Raw genomic sequence first — 23,462 nt, 5'->3', positions numbered from 1 at the left:
CACCCTAGGGAGAGCCCACCTCTGGGTGTCTAGGCAGGACTTGGATTTGGGGAGTCCTGTGGCTTCAGGGTCACTGCTGACTAAAAAGCCTCCGAATGCTGCAGGGCAGTGGTCCCCAGCTCTGGTCACACACTAGAATCCTCTGGGAGCTTTAAAGTCCTAATGCCCAGGTCACGTCCCAGACCAACTAAATCAGAACCTCTGGGGCCCACAGATCAGTATTTCTTTAGGTGTCCCAGGTGATTCCAATGTGCAGCCAATGAGGAAGCCCTGCTCGTTGGAGGGTCTGGCGCCATTTTACACCGGGTGGATGATTCCAGTCGTCGGTGCCTCCCTGATTCCCAGAGGCTTGTTAGCCATTCCCTCGAATTCTGGGTTCAATCAGATGTGGTTCTCCAAGGAGCCTGAGAGTTTCCCCTTCTTAGTTGGGCTGCAAAAACCCCAAAAGATAGCAATTCCCTGAAGGGAAGATTGGCAGCTCCAAAGAGCTGACGGGTGGGCCTCTCAGAGAACAGGGCAGAAGACTCTCCTAAGGCAGCCCTGGGGAAGCTCAGATGCCCCCAGGCCAAGCCTCTCCCCCATCCCATCACAGGCCTGCACCAGCGCCCCTCTGCCAGCATAGTCCTCCTGGACCACTGATGGCTCCCTCAGCCACAGGAGAAAGTCACAGGCCTCATGCTGTCACTAAAAGTCACGCCCGGCCCTCCCCCAGCCTTTTCCTCCTTCCTGCTGCACATGGGCCCTACCCCACAGGCCCCCACCCGCCACCATACCCTGCCCCTGCCTCCACCCAGGCTCCAGCTCACGCCCAAACATCCCCTCAGTGAACAGTAAGACTGAGCGAATTCACTCAGGGACTCAGTGAATACTAGTTCCATGAATAAGGTATGAACTATTATCATCTCTGTTGCTGCTGTTGGCCTCATTGTCCGTGTTGTTCTCATTTCTCCCATTCGAATTTATTGTTCTGATGGGGTTCTTTCAGTATCACCGGCACCTCTGAGGGTACAGCACTCCTGTCCCCGCCCCTCCCCATAAGCCACATGGTCTTGGCAACTCTCTGCTTTGGGGCCCGACAAGGGCCCACGTTGTGCCCTGGGTCTGGCTGGAAGTGCAGAGAGGGGCACCCAGACCAGCCACACAACAAATGACCTTTTGGACCCTTTCTCTATGCATGGCAGTTCTCACCTACTCCTCTCCCTTTTCTCCCCGTCTCTCTGGGGCAGTTTTGTCCGTCTTGGCAAGCAGACAACACCCTGCTTGCTGCAGCTCCAGGCCAGGGTCTGCGGAGAACTCCTTGGCTCCTGGGCCAGCACTCCCAGCAGTCTCTCTCCCTCCCGGGGTCCACGCTGATCTTGGGGGCAGGCTGGACTGCCTTAGGGCATGGGGGTGGGAGGAGGTAAGGTCACAGTTGATGAGACCCTAGGCAAACCACCTCAGGCAAGACTAAATGGCACTAAAATGGCAGAGTTAGGACCCGGAGTTAGGATCCCCTAAAGAGGATGGGAAGGTGGGCCTGAGCCCAGATACCTGCCCTCCAGGTGTCCCTGCCCTGCCTCAACAGAACTAGGCTCGGTAGCTGGGAAGTCTAAGAACAGAACCCCCGTCCCCCAGCTCAGAACCCAGTCTCAAAAGAGTAGTTAAAAACACTCAGGAACAGAGTAGGATTTTTCTATGTTGATTTTCCTTCAGAAGATTCACAATATGGCCCAAATATCCCTAACTTCTTATGTTTGTGATACTGCCCCCTATGACTCCAGACCTTCCCCAAACCTTCCCTGACCTAATTCGTACTTTCTTCCGGAGCTACTCAGTATACCCCAGGACTGCCCCTGGTTAGCCCAACTGAAAGATGACATCCTCCCGCACTCCGGTTAGGGGTCATGTTTGTATCCGCAATTTTCACAGGATTATAAAGCTGACCGTCTTTGATAATTCTACCTTTTGTCTTTTTTCAGAAGAGACTTGCAGGAATGTTTCTTTGGGCAATGTTTCCTAAAGTCTATTCCATAAACCTCAAGTTTTGTGAGATGTTAAATGGTATTATGTAAAAAAAAAAAAAAAAAAGAAAAGGTCTAATAACTTTGGAAAATAATGGGTTTTAAAAATGAATGTGTTTTCTATTATTGCTTGATTCTGAGACTTTACTAAATATATTAGAAGTGGAGAGAGTGTTTTCCAAACCTTCTTAACCACTCAACATTCTTTTCTCAGAGGATGCCATGTGACCAGTGTTCCACAGCCTAGACTTTGAGAAAGTCTGCGATTGTTAGGCTCCATAGAAAAAGCAACTGTTCTCATTGGCTGGTTACGCAGGTGGCAGATTGGAAATAGGTCTGTAGAGCCAGCCCCAGCTATTAAAATGCTTGGTGGCAAAGCTCTTCTTGTCATAATTCCTTCAGCATGGGTTCAACATTCACCAGCCTTGCCAAATGTTCCCTTTCGCATGATCTCCAAGGCCAATGGCTTTTGTGGTCTTCGTGAGTCTCTCTCAGTGGTTGGTGGTCCTGAGAACCTCAGGCCCAGGATCAACACCACTAACCACCACCAGCAGGATAACTCAGGGGAAGTCAAAGCTTTCTGTGTGGCAAGGGGATGAAAACACGGTCCCAGATCACTTCCACATCCCTGCGACTGGGAAAATGAAGAAGGAAGATACTGGGTCTATAGATTGTTTAATGAAATATAGATGTCATAAATGCCCAAACACAGGGGGGCGATCGGGGAAATGGAGGGATGCCGCCTCTCTGGGATAGCAAGAGTGTGCATTACACACGGGAAGAGTGTCCTTCTACAGTATTAAGTGGAAAGAGGCTGTAATACAGAAGAGGGAACTGGTAGTTTACAGATGGTGGCAGAGTCTTCAGGGAGAACCTATAGCTGGTCCAGTACCAGGAGGTGTCTTAGGTGTGAAATGTGGAGCCCCCAGGGAATGGCCTGGATGGGTTGAAAGTGTGGAAGAGGGCCACTGAATTGGATAATACAAAAGAAAGAACCGTAATTTGAGAGTTGGGGCTGGCAGCTGGAGGAGAGAGGAGCTGACAGATGGAACATTCAGACACTCAGTGCATATCTGTGGGGAGGAAGGGCCGTGAGGGAGTCTTCGGGGATCTGTAACGTTCCCTGTAGGGCATTGGCCCTATTGCGAAGGAGAGGTCATCTCCCTTTCTCCCCTCTTGTCTCTAATGTGTGACCAAGGCAACATTTCCCAACACCAAGGAAAGACAGTAAACTGGTGAGCTGAAGCCGGGGGGCACCTCCAGAAATCCTCAGCGCTGCTGGGAGCCCTGTTGGGTCTGCCACTGCCCCCGGTATAACCAGCAGGGTCCCAGCAGGAGAAAGATGGCATGATCCACAAGGATAATGGACCAGCAGGGTCCCAGCAGGAGAAAGATGGCATGATCCACAAGGATAATGGGAGAAAGAGGAATAAAAGGACCATTTACAAAGGTGCGGGCAGGGTATGTGTGTGGGGACACCCCAAGGGCTGATAACAGCCCTGCACTGTTTGCTCCCCTAGGCCTGAGGGGGACCGGAGAGAACCAGCTGGGGGCTGTCGGAAAAGACTGACAAGAGCTGTGACCTTCTGCGGAGGGCGCAGCCAGGCCCCAGTGACCCCACAGGGAGGGGGCAGGGAAATGACATCATGGGCTGAATTGTGGCTCCCCCAAACCATGTTTGGCCCTAATGCCCAGTACCTCAGAATGTGACTGTATTGGGGGAAGGTCTTTTACAGAGGTGATTAAGAGGGAACTGAAATTTAAATACACAAAAGACCCTAGAGGTGTGCCCCCCTACCCCGACCCCGCAAACAAGGTCAAAGCAGGCTGGGAACAGTGGAGAATAGACCTAGAGGGGCAGATAGGGAACCACATACTTGGAAAAAATGTTGAGCCAATTTAATGTATCATAAGAATGGGCAACTGAGGCTTCTGGTGCCAGGTTTACAAGTAGGACACAGGATGGTGGGGTGAAAACAGGCCAGCACTTGGGCCAAGATTGGAAAAAATAGGAAAAATAACAATGTTTGGCAATCATGTGGCTGATTTTTTTTTTTCCAAACTTTTCTTTATGGTCAGGTTGTTTTCAGACTGAAAAAGAGACCATCTAAAGGCAGACTTTTCAGAAGAAACCACTTAATCTAGCTTGGGGAATAGCTGTAGGGGAGCGGGAGAGAGGCCTCAGGGGCAGAAGTGTGGAGGGTGAGGGCAGACATCCCCCTTGAAATATTATTTTTTGAAATATTTTTTATTTTAGGTAGGCTCCATGTTGAGCATGGAGCCCAGCACGGGGCTTGAACTCATGACCCTGAGATCAAGACCTGAGCTGAGATCAAGAATTGGACGCTTAAACTGACAGAGCCACCCAGGCACCAACACTCCTGCCCAAATGTTTTAAACGCCACCAGAAGAGAGGTGTCCAGGTCTCTAGTGTGGGTCAGCCGCCAACTTGCGTATGACAGGTCATTCCCTCAGCCCTGGACTCCATCTCCACATGGGACACGCTCAGAACACAGATCAGAGAGGAGCAAAAGCATTTAGGGGAGCCATCCTGAATGCCCCTCAACCCCTCGCTTCAGCCCCCAAAGTCCTGGGGAGCTGTCATTCATGGCTTTGCCCAGGGTTCTACCTGAGTCCCATGAGCACCATGGGCGGCCTCCCAAGTGGGTGAAACAGGCCAGGCTACTGGCTGCCCACCTCAGCCCTTCCCCCTTCCGCAACCAGAGCCCTCAAGCCTGTATGCCAGGATCGCTTCCCAGCCGGCCCTCCTTGCTAGCCCTTCTTTGGTTCAAACACAGGTCCTCTAATCCTCGGTTTTCTAGATTAGGTGGTCCTGATTGTCCTCATCGTGACTCCTCATGGAGACCTCCAGCTGGCCTAGATGGAGGGCTCTGAAAACCTACCTGTCCCCCTTACACATGCAGAGCTCCCTTACCTGCTGGCGATTGGCCAGATGGAATCGGTAACACAGGACCACCTTGCTCACGGGGCCAGTCATGGGCTGAAGGAGAATCCAGACCGTGTTCAGAACTGTGGCGTACCAGCATGTCCGACCAACGGGGGGATTATGATTAGATAACAACTCTGGGAGAGAACCCAGTTGGCCGCCTTGCTTGCTGGCTGACTCAAGGTCATGATAGCAGCTCACATCTTTTAGCCACCTACCACGGGCCCGATCTGAGTGCTCTCCCTGTGCTGACTCTCATAAGTGACATGCCTGACCCCTCCATGAGAGGGAGGCTGTGCTTTTCCCCACTGTGTGCATGAGGACAGCAGGACACAGTGGTCACAGAACTAGTACACAGTCACACAAATAGTAATGGCACAGCCAGGATTTGAACCCAAGGCTGTGTTATGAGTCACCGGTCTCCGTTTCCTCCTAACTGAGGTTAGGAGGCCCTCACTGCCTCCAAGAGAACAAGCTCCATCCCCATGAGCAAGGAGAAGCCCCCGTGAGGATAGTAGGACAGAGCACACGAAGTCCCAAGGTGCTCCCTTCCTTCTCTTGGCTGATGTCCACCTCTGGCCCCAGGCTGAAGAGGTTGTCCCTGGAGAGAGCAGATCATCCTGCTCTCACTGTGACTCAGCTGGGCTCAGGACTTCTGCTGCCCTGCCCTCCCACTGAGAATCCACTCACAGATTCAACTTGGACCTTACAGAGCCCCACAGCAGGGACAGTTATGTGAGTAAGAGCAGGGACAGTCCATGTCCAATCTCATGCGTCCTCTCTGGGGTTGTTTGACTTGAGCACTTGGCTCCCAGGACACCAAGCAGAGGCCTACTTGGTTAGGGTGCTTTAGTCAAATACAGGTCACAGGCTGGGAGTCTTCTCCAGGAGAAATGGTCTCCTCTCTGACCACTGCCTTGTCCCCTACCATCTCAGAAAGGGACAAGTATCTTAGTGGTCCCAGCTATCTGGCTTGGAGGCAGGTGTGGTGGGGGTGGAGGGAGAGGGAGGATGTAGGCCTTTAATCTTTCTCTCTGGACCGAGAGAACTGACAGTCCTGCTTTAATAAGCTCCCCCAGGCAAAGAGCTGGGGTGGGAGGCTCCCAGATGGAGCAGATTCTCCAGGATCCCTTACTAGAAAGCCAGAGATCTCTCGCAGGCATCATGGAGTTCCTAGTCTCCAACTTGCACAAGACATTCCGAGGCAAAACTAGACAGTGGTTGCTTAATAAGTCACGTCACATGTAAAATATCTCATTCCAATTAATAGCTCATACTGAAGCCAGGCACCCATAATACAGCCACGAGGGACATTTAGTGGACAGGCACTCTCTAAGATCGTTGTATGTCTGCCTGAGAGAACACACCTGCCATGATGAGCCCTACCCCGAGAGATGGCCTGAATGTTGGAGGGCCACAGTCCCTGTTATCTGAACCCACCCTGGGGATGTGTTTGCCTCTGAGGGAGGGGATGCCTTCTTATCTGAAAAGCTAAGAGAGAATGACACCCCTGGGACCAAGCAATCCAGCTCTGGACCCTCTAACCTGGGGAAAAGAACACACTTCTAGAACCTACCTATTTTTCCATGAAGCAAGAACCGGTAGGGACATGCAACTGCCCTTAACAGAAAACCCAACTCAAAATGGCTTAGACAACAACAGGAAATCACAAGGTAGGCAGGCCCCAGCAATGGTTAACACAGTGGCTCAAGGCCCCATGTTCCTTCCACCTCTCTGCTCTGCTATCCTCATCCCTGCTGCCAGCCTCTGGGAGCGGATGCTCACGGTGGCTGTGAGCACAATCTCAAGACCATCTCCTCCTAGGAGTAGGAGAGAACAAGGCATCCCCTGGAGCACCCCCAACAGACTGTCCTTATATCTGATTGGTGAGGATTGGGTTAAATATCCATGCCTAAGCCCATCACAAGCAAAAGGAATGGGACCACCAGGGTTGGCTGAAGCCAGTCGGGAACCACCTTCTGAAGCTAAGGATGGACCCAGCCTGGGCTGAAGCAGGAGGCTGGGGGGTAGAGGGGTGAAGGGGGGGCAGGGAGTGAACGCTTGAATTAAATCAGGGGTATTAGTGAGGAAGAAGCTACATTCCAGCTGAGAAGGCCAACCTTGGGAGCTGGCAGATGGCAGGCACCAGACGCATATAGTCCTTTACCCTTTAGGGGCTTGCCAAAGGGCACAGGGCTCTACGTGGCAGAGCCCAAACTCAAAACCCACAAAGAGGCAAGCAAAGTGCTAAAGATACGCTGGGCTTGTTCAGGTATCCTCCAGGATAGCCCCCACGAGGAAGGGCCCGCCTTCTCTGCGAACAGTCTATTTTGTCATCCTGAAAGTGAGGGCCACTGCAATAGCTTTCTGAGACCAGGGACCTCCCCCACCCCAACCCACCCCACTGCAGTCCGTGGCGAACCCGCAAGTCCCACCTCTGGCAACATCCAGCCAGCCCAGCTCTCACACCACAGCTGTGTTTTTCCACCTCTTCTGTACAAAATAACTGCAGAAAGCCTGACGGTTTTTTTCCCTGTCCACATTTGATTTATGGCTACAATTACAAGCTCTCCTTTACTCCATCTGCATGCCAACAGATAGCTTTTGCAAGTCAGCACGCTGCCATCTCAGCCCCTCTCTCGGGTCCTCACACTCAGAGATACGGGGCCCTGCCCACCGCGTCCCCCCTGCCACCCCCGCCCGCAACTGGCTGGGTCTGGGCTGCCTGGGACGCATCCGAGTTGGATGAGAAGCTGAATGATCTCTTTCAACAGAAACTCTGAATAGTTTCTAGATAGGAGAGGCTCCTCTCTCTACCCAGCATCCATGTGGGATGAATCAGGAAGTCCTGTCTTGCAGCCTAGCCAAGCCAGCCTTCCCAGTGAGATCTTTACCAAATGCTCCAGAGGGTTCCCATATTCAAGAGCAGACCAATCTCTGGGTCAAAGCTTCCCTTCTCCCCTTTCTCACTGCCCCTTCCTAAAATAACCACGCCGGACTCAGGGTCTCTGGGTTGAATCCTGACTCTACTTCTTGAACAAGTTACTTGCCTCACTGTGTCCCAGGTTCCTTCTGTAAAACTGGGGCTAATGATAGTCCCTACCTTATAGAGCTATTCTTGGATTGAGTAGGATTAGATATAAATCCTTGGTTTTGTGTCTGACTGTTCTCTACCTGTCAGTTTTTATTATTACTATTATTTGCATTTATATTCTAATCTAGAGTAACTGTTACCTCTCACCGAACATGTAATGCTGCCGGGCACAGTCCAGGTTGTCCCCACATAGCATCACAGCCACCCGGGAAGACAAGGCCCCTGTCTTGCAAATGAGCAAACCCAGGCCCACGGAGCTAGGAACTTGTCCAAGCTCTCGTAGTCGGGAAGTGAGAACACAGAAATTGCAGCCCAGAGTTGCCACTTTTCCACGACACCAACTGCCTTGAAACTCCATTTTATCTGAGTAATACACGTATATATTTGGGGGAGGGGGCAGATTTGGAGAAATTGGAGAAATGTGAGATGTGGGGAAAGAACGTCACTCAATTAGGATACAATGCCACAGTTCTAAGGTCACCAGGCATCCTGGGCCTCCTCTAAGAAGGCAGGCACTGCAGAACCCTCTAGACCTCCCAGATCTGCCACCTGATTCTCCACAATGAGCCTAGACAACTCGGTAAAAAGAAAATGGCCTCCAGAGCCTTCATGGAAACAGTCTGTCAAATAAACAAAACAACACAAAGCAAGACCCCCCCCACCCCCCCACAAAAAGCCAGGTAGGCATGTTAGGGCTTGGGGGGAGGTACAGGTGTGGCCATTGGCTCCAGGGGGGAGAACATTCTCTCTGTCCCCTCCCACTGCCCTCCTAAGCCAATTCAAGGATGTCATTTGGGCCAATGTGCTAGTGGGTTGGGGTCACTGTGCCTGTTTAAAGACTTCATGCCCTGGGGCCGGGTCCCTTGCAGGCCAAGACAGAGCAGTGCTGAGCTCAGAGCTCAGCCCAAAGAGGAAAGGCCCATGGATAGCTCTCCCTTCAAACAGATGTTTCTCTGTGTGCGCCCTCACCCACCCCCCCCTTGTTGCAAGTAGCCCTAGACAGCTCTTTCTCCCACCTTCTTCCCTCAGTCCCACGTGCTGCATTCAGACAAGGTGAGCCTGCCTCCGTTCCAGGAAGGCCCACCCACTGGCCCCCACGGCTTCTGTGCTGGCTTCTGTGGCATTAGGGGGAAGGGGCCCTTGGGGCCAAAGCTCTGGGGCCTGACTCCCTAACGAAAAAGGTCATTTAGTGTTGCTGCCTAAGTCTGGGGTCAAAGCTCCAAAGAGCGACAAACTATCCCTATTACTTCCCTTCACCTCTTTCTGTGAGCAGCCTGGAGGTTGGGAATGATTAGATGCCTTCCAGGTCCTCTGGTCTAGCACTCATCTTATGGCCCTCTCCATCTCGCCGCGCCATCTAGAGCAGGTGGTGGGAGCTATACTGCAAAAAGAAGAAAAAGGAAGAGAAAAGGGAGGGTCGGCTGTGCCCTTGAGCCTATGGAGATAAAAGGTTGTGTCTTTGGCCCTTGGGAGTTTGCAGCTGAAAAGCAGTCCTGGCGTGTGGCCCCCAACCCCAAGGGCACTTAACTCCACTCAACTCTGCAGGGGGACAAGGCCAAGAAAACTGGAGGCAGGAGGACAGAGGATGGGGCAGGGGAGGGGGGAGCTGCTGCAGTGGAGCGGTGGAGAGGGAGAATGTGTCTTGTGTCCGATGGAGCTCACAGGCACCTGGACTTAGATGAGACCCTTTCCCGCCTCGAACACCAGCTCTCACGACAAGGCCACTCTGACCAACTGCCTGCGTGTCACACGGAAGATCAGAGCGTGACTTCAGACCTTTGGTCTTTGGGGTGAGGATGTGATAGCCATGGCAGGTTGTGGCTGGGGATGGAGGATCGGGAGCAGAGGCCAGAACTTCAAAAATGGGTGCCTGCGTGGAGAGGGTGTGGGGGTGGACGGGGCTCTGGAGAGAGGAGGGGAGGCCTCCGGGAACACAGTGTTCTCAGGAAACCGCAGTTCCTGTGATAAAAACTGGCTCCTTGCCTCAGAGAAACTTCCTTATTCTGAACTTCAGGGCCTTGGTGCAGGCAGAGCATGAGGGGGCCTCACCGGAAGCCCACCCTGACTCCACTTGTGCAGATGAGCACCTGGAGGTGAGGGACAGAGGCTGAACCCCAGGCGACACCTCAGAGGGGCTGGCTTCTCAAGTGGTGCAGTCCCCAAACTGTGATTGTGGGGACCTGTCTTCTTGTCCCACCTGAGTCACTCGCGACGTGGATAAGTTGGTGGGGAGGGGCATGTGCTCCTTGGGACCTCAGTTTCCTTGCATGTAAAGAAGAACATTGGATCTCAGGGCCCCTTTCAACTTCAAGGTTCTAGAATTCCCCTTTGGAACGAGTTGGTGCCACATTAATACCTGATGTGTGTTCCTGCACTGGTTTATATTTGAGTGTCCTCCAAGCTCTCGTGGCAAGAAAGGGCAGCCTTTCTCTCTCGGAAAGTCAGACCTTCCTGAGGAGAGGCCTGTGACTCCCTAATAGGAGCTGAATCTCCTTCTGCCTCTGAATTAAATTCAACTCACTAAACATTTTCTGGGCCATGCCACGCACCTGGTTCTGTGCTGAGCATCACTGAACTCAAGGAACTTCCCTTCCAGGAATTCTTAGTCTAGTAGGGAAGACAGATAAGAAAACCTCACCAAGGTAAGGGTAAGAGAGCAGGTCAGGGAAGAAAACATTTTCCTGGGTCAAGGAGGTCAGGGAAAGTTTCAGAGAGAAGATGGCTCTACACTGGGTTTTGAAGGATGAATAGGAGTTCAACAGGCAAACCAAAATGCAAAAAAAAACAAAAAAACAAAAAACCAAAAACACAAAAACCAAACCTGGAGGCAGAGGATATAGAATAAGCAAAGGCATAGAAGTATAAAAGAGCATGGTACAGGGAAAACTGCAGGTTTTGAAATGGAATGAATATGAAGTAAAGAGGGATACCCGTCATGAGGCTGAAGCTAAGTGAGGGCAAAGCATGAAGGCCTAGTGGGCAGCCTAAGGAGCTTATGCTTTGTCCTGAGAGCTGTAGGGAGCTACTGAAGGGTGGGAGGTAAGAGGACATGATATGAAGATCTGTTTCTTCTGAGGAACAGATCTTCATATCTGTCCTGTAGTGCAGAGGACAGATTGAGGGCAGGATGAGCTACTGGGAGCTATTGCAATAGCCCAAGGAAGAAGCAAGAAGGGCTGGATGACAGTTGTGATGGTAGGAATGGAGAGGAAGGTGTGGGATCAGCAGCCATTCAGGAGAGAGAGGCAGCAGGAGCAGAAATCATTAGAAGTAGTGTCCTGGCCCACCTCCCCAGCCTCCTGGGCCAAGCCTACTATGGGCCTAGAATAGCATCCCAGAAGCCCCCCTGAGGCTTCTCTGAAGGCAGCACCTACCTGAGTTTGAGAAGTTCCTGCCCTTCCTCCCCCAGCATCCCCCATTCCAGTATGCTAGGTGAATTTTTTTCTTCTTTGGAACTTTCAGTGTGTTCAGACCTCTCTGACATCGTGGGCCGTTAAGGGCCCAACTAGGAGTCTGTCAAGAGCAGCCCAAAGCCCAACCTCCCCTGGCCTGGCTCAGGGTGTTTGAGCAAGTTATTTAAAACACAAACATCCAAAGCAGGGCTGTCTCCAGGACATGGCTTCTGCCCACTGAGTCTCACTTTTATTTGCCTATATGCCAAATGGGGTCTGCATTTGCTGTCTACTTCACCTTGCCCCCCACTCCCAGCTCCTCCCTCCCTCTCACCCCCCCAACCCTCATTTCTGCCCTTGGACCCATGCCTTGTGCACCCGTCAGACCCCTGCGACCCCTCTGCCCAGCTGGCCTCTCCCCTCCTGTACCAGGAGCCCTCCCAGCGCCAGCATCTGCTGGGAGTTAAGGACTTGTTACTACAAGGAGATCAGTTCCTGCTGGGACTGGAGCACAGGCCCGAGAGAGCTGGACGGTGAGGCTGGGAGTCCAGTTATGCCCTCTTGCCCTGTGACCTCTGGCAAGTACTGCCACCTGTCCATGCCTGTCTCCCCATCCGGGTAATGGGGGTGCTCACAGCAAGGCTGTGGTGAGGACTTCCAGCAGAAGAGACCCTGGAGCAGAGTTGAGCGCTAGATAATAGTGAGGAGCCATCATTGTCATTGGGTGCACTAGGCTTCCTTACGAAACCTGGGCAGGCAGTCCTGCCCTTTGGCCCACCAGGGGGTCTGTGCAGGGAAGGGGGGCGAAGACCATCCCCCTTCCCTGCAGATGCAAAGCCAGCCTCCCGGGCTCACAGCCCAGGGGGTGTCTGATACTGACTGGACGAGATAAGGTAGGGGACAGTTTTGTAGGCATAGGAACCCATCTGAGAGAGAGCCAAATACCTTTTTGCTGTAAACATGCAGTTCCAGGGGTGGGGAGTGCCAAGACCTGGCCCTTGTGTCTGGTCTGCTGCCCAATCCCTGGAGCCTGGTCTCTGTTCCCCAGGCCAACCCCTCTCTTGCTCCAGCCCTACCTTGGCCATCACCACCCCATAGTCCCTCAGAGAACTGTGAGCCTGCCTCTGGACAGAGGGGCAGGGACACCCCTTGTCTGAGGCTAACGAGGCCAGACTTCTGCTTGGGCTGCCACGTTCTCCATTTTTCCCCTCTGCTGTCCCTCTCCACTGCAAGTTCAGTCTTCCACCATGGTCCTCATCGGTCAGTATATAGGATTTCTACCACCGATATCGTAACTTTGTTCTCTTGCTTCCCACCCCAGGACACAGTACTGAGTCCCCTCCATCAGCTTCGCCCCAGGAGGCGCTCTGGCCTATTCCTCTTTCCCGATTCCCCAGGGCTCCCATCCATCCCCACCCTGCCCACCCTCCCTCAGCCCAGGAGTCTGCTACCTTTCCTTCATTCCTCACTCCCCGGAAGCTGGCCCTGCAGGAGACTACCTGCCCCCAGGGTATTGGTCCTAGATGACCATGCCTAGGGGAGGGACAGGTCTAGTCTTTAGACCACTCCTGGGGGCTTGACCTCCAGGTTTTTAAATTATCTGGTTTTTAAATTATCTATAATCTATATCTATTTTAAATTATCTATAATTGGGGCACCTGGGTGGCTCAGTGGGTTAAGCCTCTGCCTTCGGCTCGGGTCCTGGGTCCTGGGATGGAGCCCCGCATAGGGCTCTCTGCTCAGCAGGGAGCCTGCTTCCCCCTCTCTCTGCCTGCCTCTCTGCCTACTTGTGATCTCTGTCCAGAAAAGAAATTATCTGTAATTAATATTGATCATGTGATTTAGCACTTTTTTATCAAAGGGCTCGTTTATTCCTTGCAACGACTTGGCATTAGAGACAGGCCAGGCTGAAGGCTCTTCTTGTAAGTGGCCCCACTTGGGAATCAAATGAAGTCCCAGACTTCTCTACCCACCTAGGTTTCCTATTGTCCACGTTAGTTAACTGCTATGAAGGATGGGAAACAGGGTGGAGCCCCCCTCATTTTAGACAAGAGCGGCCCGAGGCATTGCCTGTGGCTGCCTCAAAGGTAAGGGCCACACCTCCTCCAGACCGGAACAACTCCCAGCAAGGCCCTGCTTTCCTTCTCCAGATGCCTCACGCCACCGACTACGGAATGAAGCGGAATGACGTGAGAGTGCCTCAGCCACTGATTTTTCTGGGTGACTGATGGGCAGAGCGACCTAGGACTCATTTCCCCCTCTGAGGCCCTTTCTCTCAAACAAGGCCCTTTATTTGGTTCTAGGGATGACCCGACTGTGGGAGTCTGGGGTCCACTGGCTGGAGGAGTCACTGAGGGACAGAGAGCACAGCTACATATCTGACCAGAGCCCCTCTCTCTGTATAGGCACCTCCTCTGTGCCCAGAGATGAGTATGGCCGTAGCCGGGCTCACACAGGGCCAGGGGCCCAGCCTGCAGCTAAGCATAAGACGACAGGGGACTCTGCCCTGTCTCCTCTCCTCATCTGGTCACCAACCACCAGAATTTTCATCTCTGCTTCATCCAGCCCAGCCGCTTCTTTTGTTCTCCTCCCCATGAGGAGGAGAGTCCTAAAGCTTAGAGAGACCAGGGTTGGAAGGGTATGTGAGTACAGGATCCCTATGGCCAACAGACAGGGTCTCCTTCCAAATCTGCCATTTCGGGCTCCTCCCTCTGATCTCCTCCTCCTCCTGTCTAGATCAGTAGGTCTGAAGGTAAGCTGTCCTTCAAAGCTAACCTCAGATCTTACCTCCTCCAGGAAGACTTCCCTGATTCCTATCATGGTGCTGCCCCCCTTCCCAGAATTCCTGGGCAAATAGAATCTGTAGCAGAAACCCGCTGCAAGCCATGCCCTCTGGTTGTGTGCGGAAGTCACTGGGGCTGTTCTCAAATGCTCTGGCTCTCTCTCCTTCCGGACACCTGAATCCAGGTGGAGTTGTGTGACTTGCCATGTGAGTGGAAATGACCGGAGTCACTTCCAGCAAGACAGTTTTAAAGTCAGTATGCGCTTTTCCACAACAACTGTCAAAGTTCCCAATAATGGCATCCCGGGTCCCTGACTGACAGTAGGCACAGCCCCTACAGACCTGTAAACTTTGTTGTTTTAAACCACTAAGATTTTTAGAGCTGTCTGGTACTGTAGCATAATCTAGCCTGTCTCAATTGGTACGTGGTATGAACCACCACTTGACCAGCTTGAGACATAGAGTAAGTGCGTGGTTCCTTATAGTTTTCATTCAAATTATAAAAACTTTTGATCCTTAAATCTGCTGGCTGGGCTGTGGGTCCTCAAGGATCATAGGGCACCTTCTCCAGAGTCCCTGGAGGCTGTGGGGTTCGTGCCAGGCTGGACCTGATCTCCTGGTTCTGAAAGTCCTTCATGACATAGCATCAGTCTAGAGCGTGCTCATCCCTCTTGGTCACCCAGGCAAGTCCACTACTTTCGTCTCCTTTTATCTTTACAATGACTTATGTCAGAGATTTATCGTAGTCCTTCCGTGCCGCTGGGTCTCAGTCCCAGGACTATCTGGTATACCCTGATTTGTTTCAGTAACTTAAACCCTCAGAGAGAAGGGCTCAAGGGCAGATCCTGACTCTCCCAACAGGGCCCCAGGCTCAGTATGCACCACCAGCCACCACAGCCACCCCCACTTCATCAAGCAACTGCCAAGCTCCTTATCTCTCTGGCCACAGGAGAAGGTGACACAGATCAGCTCCCTGTGCCCACAGGGCTGGACTCAGGCCCAGAGGGATCGAATACCCAGCCACACCTTCTCCCAGAACCACGGGTGGCTACTGACCTCACACTTGTGTATCTGGCTTCCCAGAACTGTGCAACCCTGCTCTAGGACACAGCAACATCTTTTCTTTTTTTTTTTTTTTTTTTTTAAAGATTTTATTTATTTATTTGACAGATAGAGATCACAAGCAGGCAGAGAGTCAGGCAGAGAGAGAGGGAGGGGGAAGCAGGTTCCCTGCTGAGCAGAGAGCCCGATGCGGGGCTCGATCCCAGGACCCTGGGATCATGACCTGAGCCGAAGGCAGAGGCTTTAACCCACTGAGCCACCCAGGCGCCCAGCAACATCTTTTCTAAATGAAAGTTTTCTGCCCGAACGGCCCCCTTCCCCTGCACCTCCACCCAGGATAAGAATTTAAAGCCCTCCTTCCTGAGGCATTCAACGTGGGACTCTTGGCTCCTGGCTGAACAGCCAGCCTGCGGCATGTCCCCATCACCCTTGAATGTCACAGGGCCCGCAGTGAATGTAGGCTAGACCCTGATGGCAGGGAGGGAGTCTGATCCCTTGGCGCCAGGCTCTCAGGCACAGCTGAAGAGACTCAGGCTGCCAGTGAGGACCAGAGCAGCTTCTCCCTCAATCTCCGGCCATGAGCCCGGGCCAGGTGACGAGGAAGGTGAGGGTGGGGCCAAGGGGAAAGGGGACCGCCAGGGGCCAGCGATGCTTCTGTGCCCAAGATGGTGGTAGGATGTGGACCCAACAGTCTAGGACCCTCTCTGGCCCTTCCTTTCCACTGGAAATTTCTGTCCCTCCACTTCACACCGAGATACTCCCCCCGCCACCCCACCCCCAACACACCAACTTCACTTTGCACAACCAGCAGATTCCTGAAAGGAGGCCAGGAAATTGGGTTTTGGGAAATCATACCCTGTTCCGAATGCCCAGTGGGGAATGCTGTGTTGAAATACGTCTTCCGTAAATCCTTTCATGGAGTAACACCCCTGCCGCTAGCCCCGCGCACAGGTCAGGGGGGTTTCCCTAGGGTCCTCCTCCAGTTCCTAAATTAATGAGCTGTTCCCCACCAGGCTCCCCTGGGTTGGAGGTTCAGGCCAGGCTGGGGGTTCCTCCATCTCAGAGAACATAAAGGACAAATAACGAGCCGTTCGCCCTTTGCCGGCAGGACCTTAGGCCCCGCAGCGCCGTGAGTCACAGGCGATGAGTCACCGTGCATTGTTTGTGCTGGTGATCCTGGGAGGAAGGAGCCAGACTGCAGAAGTTGACTTTTCTCCTCTTGCTCTGGGTCTGTGAGGATCCGTGTGTGCGTGCCTGCGTGGACGTGTGTGCCTCGACCCCTCTGAGTGCATGTAGGGCAGCACGTACCTGGAAAATTGCAATTTCCCAACACATTTGGGGTAAGAATGTCCTTCAGTCACAAGCTCGTGTCTTAAAGCTAGCAGGGCTGTGAGCTCTATGGGCATAGGCTTCCAGAACCACCCCTTAGCGGTACAGGGGGGATGTGGGCCCCGTCCCTGCGACATTGCACCCACCCTCCTTCTGGGAATTGCCCTCTGCCCAGCACGTGTCAACCTTGTCCAAACAGGTGCCCCCAGCTCCTGCCCCACCGACACCATTGACAAAGCCAGAGTGGGCTCAGGACTCAAGAAATGGGAATGGAGACTAAGATTCCAGCTCCGGTCCCACCGGCTTCCTTACCAGAACTCTAGCTTCTGGCTGTGTTCCCCAGCCTGTAGGCTGGAAAGCAGAGAAAGCAGGCCGCTGGAGAGTAGAAAGCAGATGCCCAGAGGAGCCGAGATGGGGGAGACTTTCTGAGACACGCTGCCCTTTGGTGCCTCTGCCCCACGCATGCTATTTCCCTGGGCCAATGCCTGGTGCCTGCCCATACCGTGTCCTCACCTAACAAGGCCAGCTCAGAGTCCCCTCCTCAGCGAGGCCTTTCCCGAGTCCCCCAAGCAGGGTACCCCCTCCCCTTCTCTTCCTACTGCTGTTTTGTCCTCCCCACCCCAACTGCACTCCTTAAGGGCAAGGCCTGTGGCTCATTTATCTTTGGACACCTAGCTCACTACTTCACACATAATAGGGGCTCCATAAATTCTCTGGGGCTTATGTCCCAAGGCAAGTGTTGACCTTGATTCTCTTGGCTCCCACAAGTGAGTGAAAAGAGTGGGGTTTAACCTTGGTGTCTTCTGCTTCTAGGAAGCTGAATTCTCCTTGGCTTACAGTGTTGAGAGCAGCCAGTCTCCTTCAAATGCCTGTCCCCATCCTACCCTGGGGAAACCGAGGCAGGAAAGCATCTATTTCCTGATCCAGGCCAGGCTGGGGATCCAGGGAACATTCTGAAAAGCATGAACCCTGCAGGCTGATGGGCTTGTTTCTGAATTGGTCCTGAGGCATTTGGCTATCAGTAACTAACACCCCTTGGGGCTGGCTTCAGGGAACTCCGTTAAGGAATCAATGGTGTCTTTTTTTTTAAATTTTTCTGAGAAAGAGAGAGAGAGAGAGAGAGCTTACAAGCTCACAGAGGGTCAGAGGGAGAGGGAGAGAGAATCTTAAGCAGACTCTATGTCCAGTGTAGAGCCCAACACAGGGCTTGATCTCAACAACCCTGAGATCATGACCTGAGCCAAAATCAAGAGTCTGATGCTTAACCAACTGAGCCACCCCAGCGCCCCAGGAATCTATGGTGTCTTAAGCCAAGGACGAGGGTCTTAGAAATCTCTCCCAACATTTCCTACACATGTGGGTACCTGTACATTTCTGCAAATATGAAATTGAACTGTAGATCCACTCTTTTGTGACCTGTTATTTTCATTTGACAATAAACTACAAACATTTCTCCATGCTAATAAACCCAAATCTAAAATTACATTCACTATTGGTAGTGTTCCCATCCTAAGGACACATCAGGGTTAGAGGAATGTTGGACATTTAGTTTATCTGTCATTTTTACATTGACAACACCACTAGGAATGCATACCATTGGACATGCATCTTGACTGATAATCTCCACCTGATGAGACGTTTACAACTGCACTGCCACACGAAAGGGTTTTTCAAGTTTTCTGTTGCGTGATACCCAGCTGCTCTCCGTTGAAACTCTGCCCCCATCTCCAGCAGTCTGTAAGTGTGAGACTCCCTCACACCTTGCCACTCCCATGATTCTGCAAATGGTTTTCAAAGAGTCAATCAGCTATAAGAGATCAATTTTTCCCTTCCCTGCTTAAAATATGGCTTCACAGCAATCAGTCATAAGAAATAAATTCTTCCTGGGGCACCTGTGTGTCTCCGTCAGTAGAGTGTCTGACTCTTGATTTCAGCTCATGTTATGACCTCAGGGTCATGAGACTGAAGCCCATGTCAGCCTCCACGCTCAGCGGGGAGTCAGCTTGAGATTTTCTTTGTCCCCCTCTCTCTGCCCCTCCCCCTGCTCATGTATACACACACACACACACACACACACACACACACTGTATAAAACAAATAAAATCTTCTAAAAAAAAAAAAAGAAAGAAAGAAAAAGTCTTCTCTTCCCTGCTTAAAATATAGCTTCATGGGAGAAAATCCAAACTCACTGGAGGGGGTCTGACACCTATCCAAAAGCTTTTACCAACTTGCCAGGCATGAGACATGATCCTTCTCATTTAATCCCACAAAGTAGATTCTACTGTTCCCGTTTGACAGATAAGCAAGTGAAAGTCTAGAGAATTGGGTGACTTGCCTAGGATCATGTAGCCAGGAAGTGGCCAGAGTCAGGCCTGACCCTGGGTCTGAGGACAAGGCCCAGGACCTGCCTCCTCTGGGCTCCTGGAGACACAGACCTTCCAGCCTCATCCCATCCTTGCCCTGGTCAAGCCATCCCAGTCCCCTCAAAAGGGGGTACACCCTTCGTTAGCATGGGCACTGCCAGATGGTGGAATCAGGATGATTTTTTTACTCATTTAATAAACAGAAGATTTTTAAAAATTAAAACAAAATCCATTTTCTTCATTTCTCTTGAAGAGTCCCCACCCATGTCCCTAAACACACACACACACATGCATGCACACACACATGCATGATCACACGCTTGCATGCTGTGACAGCCTGGGATTGGTGGGCCACAGGCTGTTGGCAAAAGGGAGCACAGCATCTCAGAAGCATCCTGTGACCTTCCAAGGGGAGGCTGGGCCATGCTCACCCCCAGTCAAGTCTCCCACAAGAGGACACTGCCTTTGAGGACATCCCAGAGCTACTGCTGGCCTTTCTCTCCCCTAGAGACCTGACCTGCCCTGATTCAGGCCAGCTGTCTCTGGCACAGACCCTCAACCAGTCAGGCCCTGGGGAAACAGCTGGTCCCAAATGACTCCAGTGGCTGCAGCTAAATGGCCAGGCCTTCCAAAATAAGCAAAGGGAAGCTGAGGGAGCCAAGACTGCTAGCATCAACGAGGAGTCAGTTGAGGGCAGCAAGTGGGGGACAGGGCCTGGGAACATGTTGCTCAGGGGGAGCCAGGAAAACAGCAGCAAGGGCTGGTCTAAGAAAAGGGTAGAAACAGGGACCTTTCCACTGTACCCGCATCCACACATGTATACCAGAACACACTCTTTCTGGGTCTTGTGCAGTATACATAAGGCCTATAGAGGAAATGGTGGGTGGATGGATGGATGGATGGATGATTGGTTGGACAGACAGACAGATAGATGGATGGATGGAGGGAAGAATGGATGGGGGAGGGGTGGTTAGAGGGAAGAATGGATGGGGCAGGGGTGGTTAGAGGGAAGAGTGGATGGGGGAGGGGTGGATGGAGGGAGGGGTGGATGGATGGATGAAGGAAGGGATGAGGGATGGATGGATGGTTCGACTGATGGACAGACAGGTAGATGGATGGATGGAGGGATGGATGGATGGTTCAACAAATCAATGAATGCATACGATGATGGATAATGAGTAAATGGTTCCTCTGGAGGTCAGTAATAACAAAGTGAATCAAGATCACAGAGATGTTCATACTCATCTAGTCCTTAATCCCACTCTTGAGAATGTGCTCTAAGAAAATAATTCAGAGGAAGAAAATTGCTCTAACCCCAAAAGGTTGCAACAGCATTGCTTCTTTTTTTTTTTTTTTTTAAAGATTTGTTTACTTATTTATTTGACAGACAGAGATCACAAGCAGGCAGAGAGGCAGGCAGAAAGAGAGGAAGGGAAGCAGGCTCCCCACTGAGCAGAGAGCCCAATGCGGGGCCTGATCCCGGGACCCTGAGATCATGACCTGAGCCGAAGGCAGAGGCCTAACCCACTGAGCCACCCAGGCGCCCCAGCAACAGCATTGCTTCTAATGCAGCAAACCAGAATGGTCTAAGTGAGCAACAACCCAAGGCTAACCAGTAAATTAACAGCAAAATGTTATATTATGCAGCTATTCAAATGATAACCAGAATGACTATAAAAAAAGGTAACCATATTCCTGAAATAGTATTAAGTAAGAGAAGAATTTAAAATGTGTAGGTTTGCAGAGTCATATTCAAAGTCAGGAGGGGGTTGCCTGGGTGGCTCAGTCAGTTAAGTGGCTGAATCTTGATTTCAGCTCATGTCATGATCTCAGGGTCCTGGGATTGAACCCCATGTTGGGCTCTGTGCTCAGCCAGGAGTCCGCTCAGGGATTCTCTCCCTCCCCCTCTGCCCCTCCCCCCTACACATTCTCTCTCTCAAATAAATAAATAAATCTTTTTTAAAAAAAAGTCAGGAGGGGGACGCCTGGGTGGCTCAGTTGGTTAAGCAGCTGCCTTCGGCTCAGGTCATGATCCCAGCGTCCTGGGATCGAGTCCCACATCAGGCTCCTTGCTCCGCGGGGAGCCTGCTTCTCCCTCTGCCTCTGCCTACCACTCTGTCTGCCTGTGCTCGCTCGCTCTCTCTCTAACAAATAAATAAAAAAAAAAAAAAAAAAAAAAAATTAAAAAAAAAAAAAAAAAGTCAGGAGGAAAGGTATTTTGGTGGCTGGAACAGCACAGCTGGGACATCAGATCCGTGTTCCAGCCCACTTGCATCTCACTTTAAATGCCTTTAGCCCCACTTTCCGTATTCCCAAAGTGGGAACAGTAAGCCAACCCCATCTTCTGGATGGGAGGACTGCATTAGCTCTTACATGTGAGGGTGTTTGGTAAACTGCAAAGCTCATTACATGCTAGTCCAAATTATATATGCCTCTGGGTTGAGATTAGAAGGAAAACAAAATAAATTGGTGGGGTTGGATCTGGAACGAATGTAAATTAAAACAAAAATAATACAATATTTCACCCCATAAATATACAAAAAGTACACAGGAAATGCCCTCAACACGTGATGAAATTAAACCTGAACTCTCTTGCCACCTTGATGAGGCAGAGCTGGGCCAGGGACATAGTGGAATTGTGGGAGGGGCCCCTGGAGACACGGGCTCTACAGCCTCCAGTTCCCCGGTCGGTCAAGGACCAAGAAATCCAGAATCCAAATTCACGGAGCTGCGAGCAAGGGCAGCCTGACAGGTAAAGGCCATGGGCCTACAATCACCCAACAGTGGCGGCCTCAGCCCCAGCTCACAGCTGTGTGGAATTCAGCTCGTGGGATCTACTTAGTTCCTGCTGCAGATAAAATTGAGTTTGTGCAAGAAGCAGCACTCAGGTGGCTCAAAGGAACCACCACCCAGCAGGCTCCAGGTTTTCACTTGCGTGACCTCCAAGAAGGAAATGCAGTCGCCTCCTTTAATAGATGGGGAAGCAGAAGCCACTGGGCACAGTCTGGGGGAAGCGAGGGCCGGGGGTGGGAGGAGCAGTTCTCCAGGGACCCGGTCCGGCTGACTCACTGGGCCTGAGGTCCACTTTGCAGCCTCTGTTACTCACTGCCGGAGACTATGACTTAATTCCCCGTGGGCGATGCCACCAGGAACACTAGGAGATTGGAGATGACTGTGACACAGGGGCTAAAAGCCTCAATTACCCTTCATGACAGGAACACAGGACATTTTTATGAAGAGAGAAATTTTTGCCTCGTAAATCTCAGCCTGAGCGGCTGGTGACCATGGTTACATCCTTAGGCACAGACAGAAGCAGCCTCGAAGAGGCGGGGCATTCCCCCCCCCCCCCCCCGCCAGCCTCTCACCTGCTCATTAAGCCCCAGGACAGTATTCTGGGGGAGCATTTAGGGGTCAGCCAGGATTAGGCTGGGGCAGGTAGCAGGAAGGGCCAGAGTTCGGGTACATCTCTGGCTCCCAGCCTTGGCTTCTGGTGGGGAAGGGTGGGGGAGGGGGCCGGCGCTTCAAAAGGTCCCAGATCCCCGGGTCCACCCCCAGAGAGTCTGATGTAACTGGCCTGGGTGGAACCTGGGCACCAGAGCTTTAAAAGCCCTCTAGGTGATTCTGATGGACAGCCAAGTTTGAGAGCCAAATAGACTTTGCCCTGCCCTGCCAATCAATGAATCCAATGGCAAGCTTTCAGCAAGTGCAAGCTGCTGGGGGGAACCCGAAATAGAACAGTTTCTGCCCAGGCTCATTGACATGAAGCCGAATGGCTGACCTTCCACTCCAGGCAACAAACACCCTGGGAGGAGGTCCTGGTACAGGATAGGGTACCCGGGGGCTGACCCCCTCTGGGGGGTCCGACCAGTGCGCATGACCACGGTCCTTCCGTGCTGTTGTCACACACACACATCCTCTTGGTCTGCTTTCTTGCTCCTCTGCCCTTCACCATGTGTCGCTAGTGCAGCAGACAGACCCAGCTGCCCAAAGATGCCCTGTCGTTCTCCTTACAAACACTTGCTGGCCGCCTCAGGCATCAAACGAGCTCCAGGGCTGCGCTGGGCAGTGGGCTACTAGGAAGCAGGGCCCCAGGAGTCCAGAAGCCTCCCTCAAGGACGCGGCGGTACTCATCTCTTACATGGAATCCATGCATTTGAGGGGCTACCTCAGGAGGGTGTGAGCAGAGGCTCAGAAGAGCCTCTGGCCACTCCCGTTCTTCCAACAAAATTGTGGGCAGATTCCACAGCTTTCTAGTTATTCTTGAGTCTTAATAAATAATCTCATGTTCTGTAATAAAAAATCTACTTCGATTGAATATTAAACACCCAAACTCTCACCCAGTTTAGATGTCTGTCCTCCCCTCTGCCGGTCAGCTCAGCCCGAGGTGGCTCAGGACCGTCAGGTGTGTCTGCTATTCAACGCTGACTCTCAGGGACCATTCCATGCTTGGAGACACTCCCCATGGCTGGGGGCCCCTGGAACTGACAATGTCT

The sequence above is a fragment of the Martes martes genome (genome assembly GCF_963455335.1).
Source record: "Martes martes genome assembly, chromosome: 9".
In the NCBI taxonomy this organism is placed as follows: Eukaryota; Metazoa; Chordata; class Mammalia; order Carnivora; family Mustelidae; genus Martes; species Martes martes.
Note: the sequence above shows the minus strand (reverse complement) of the source record.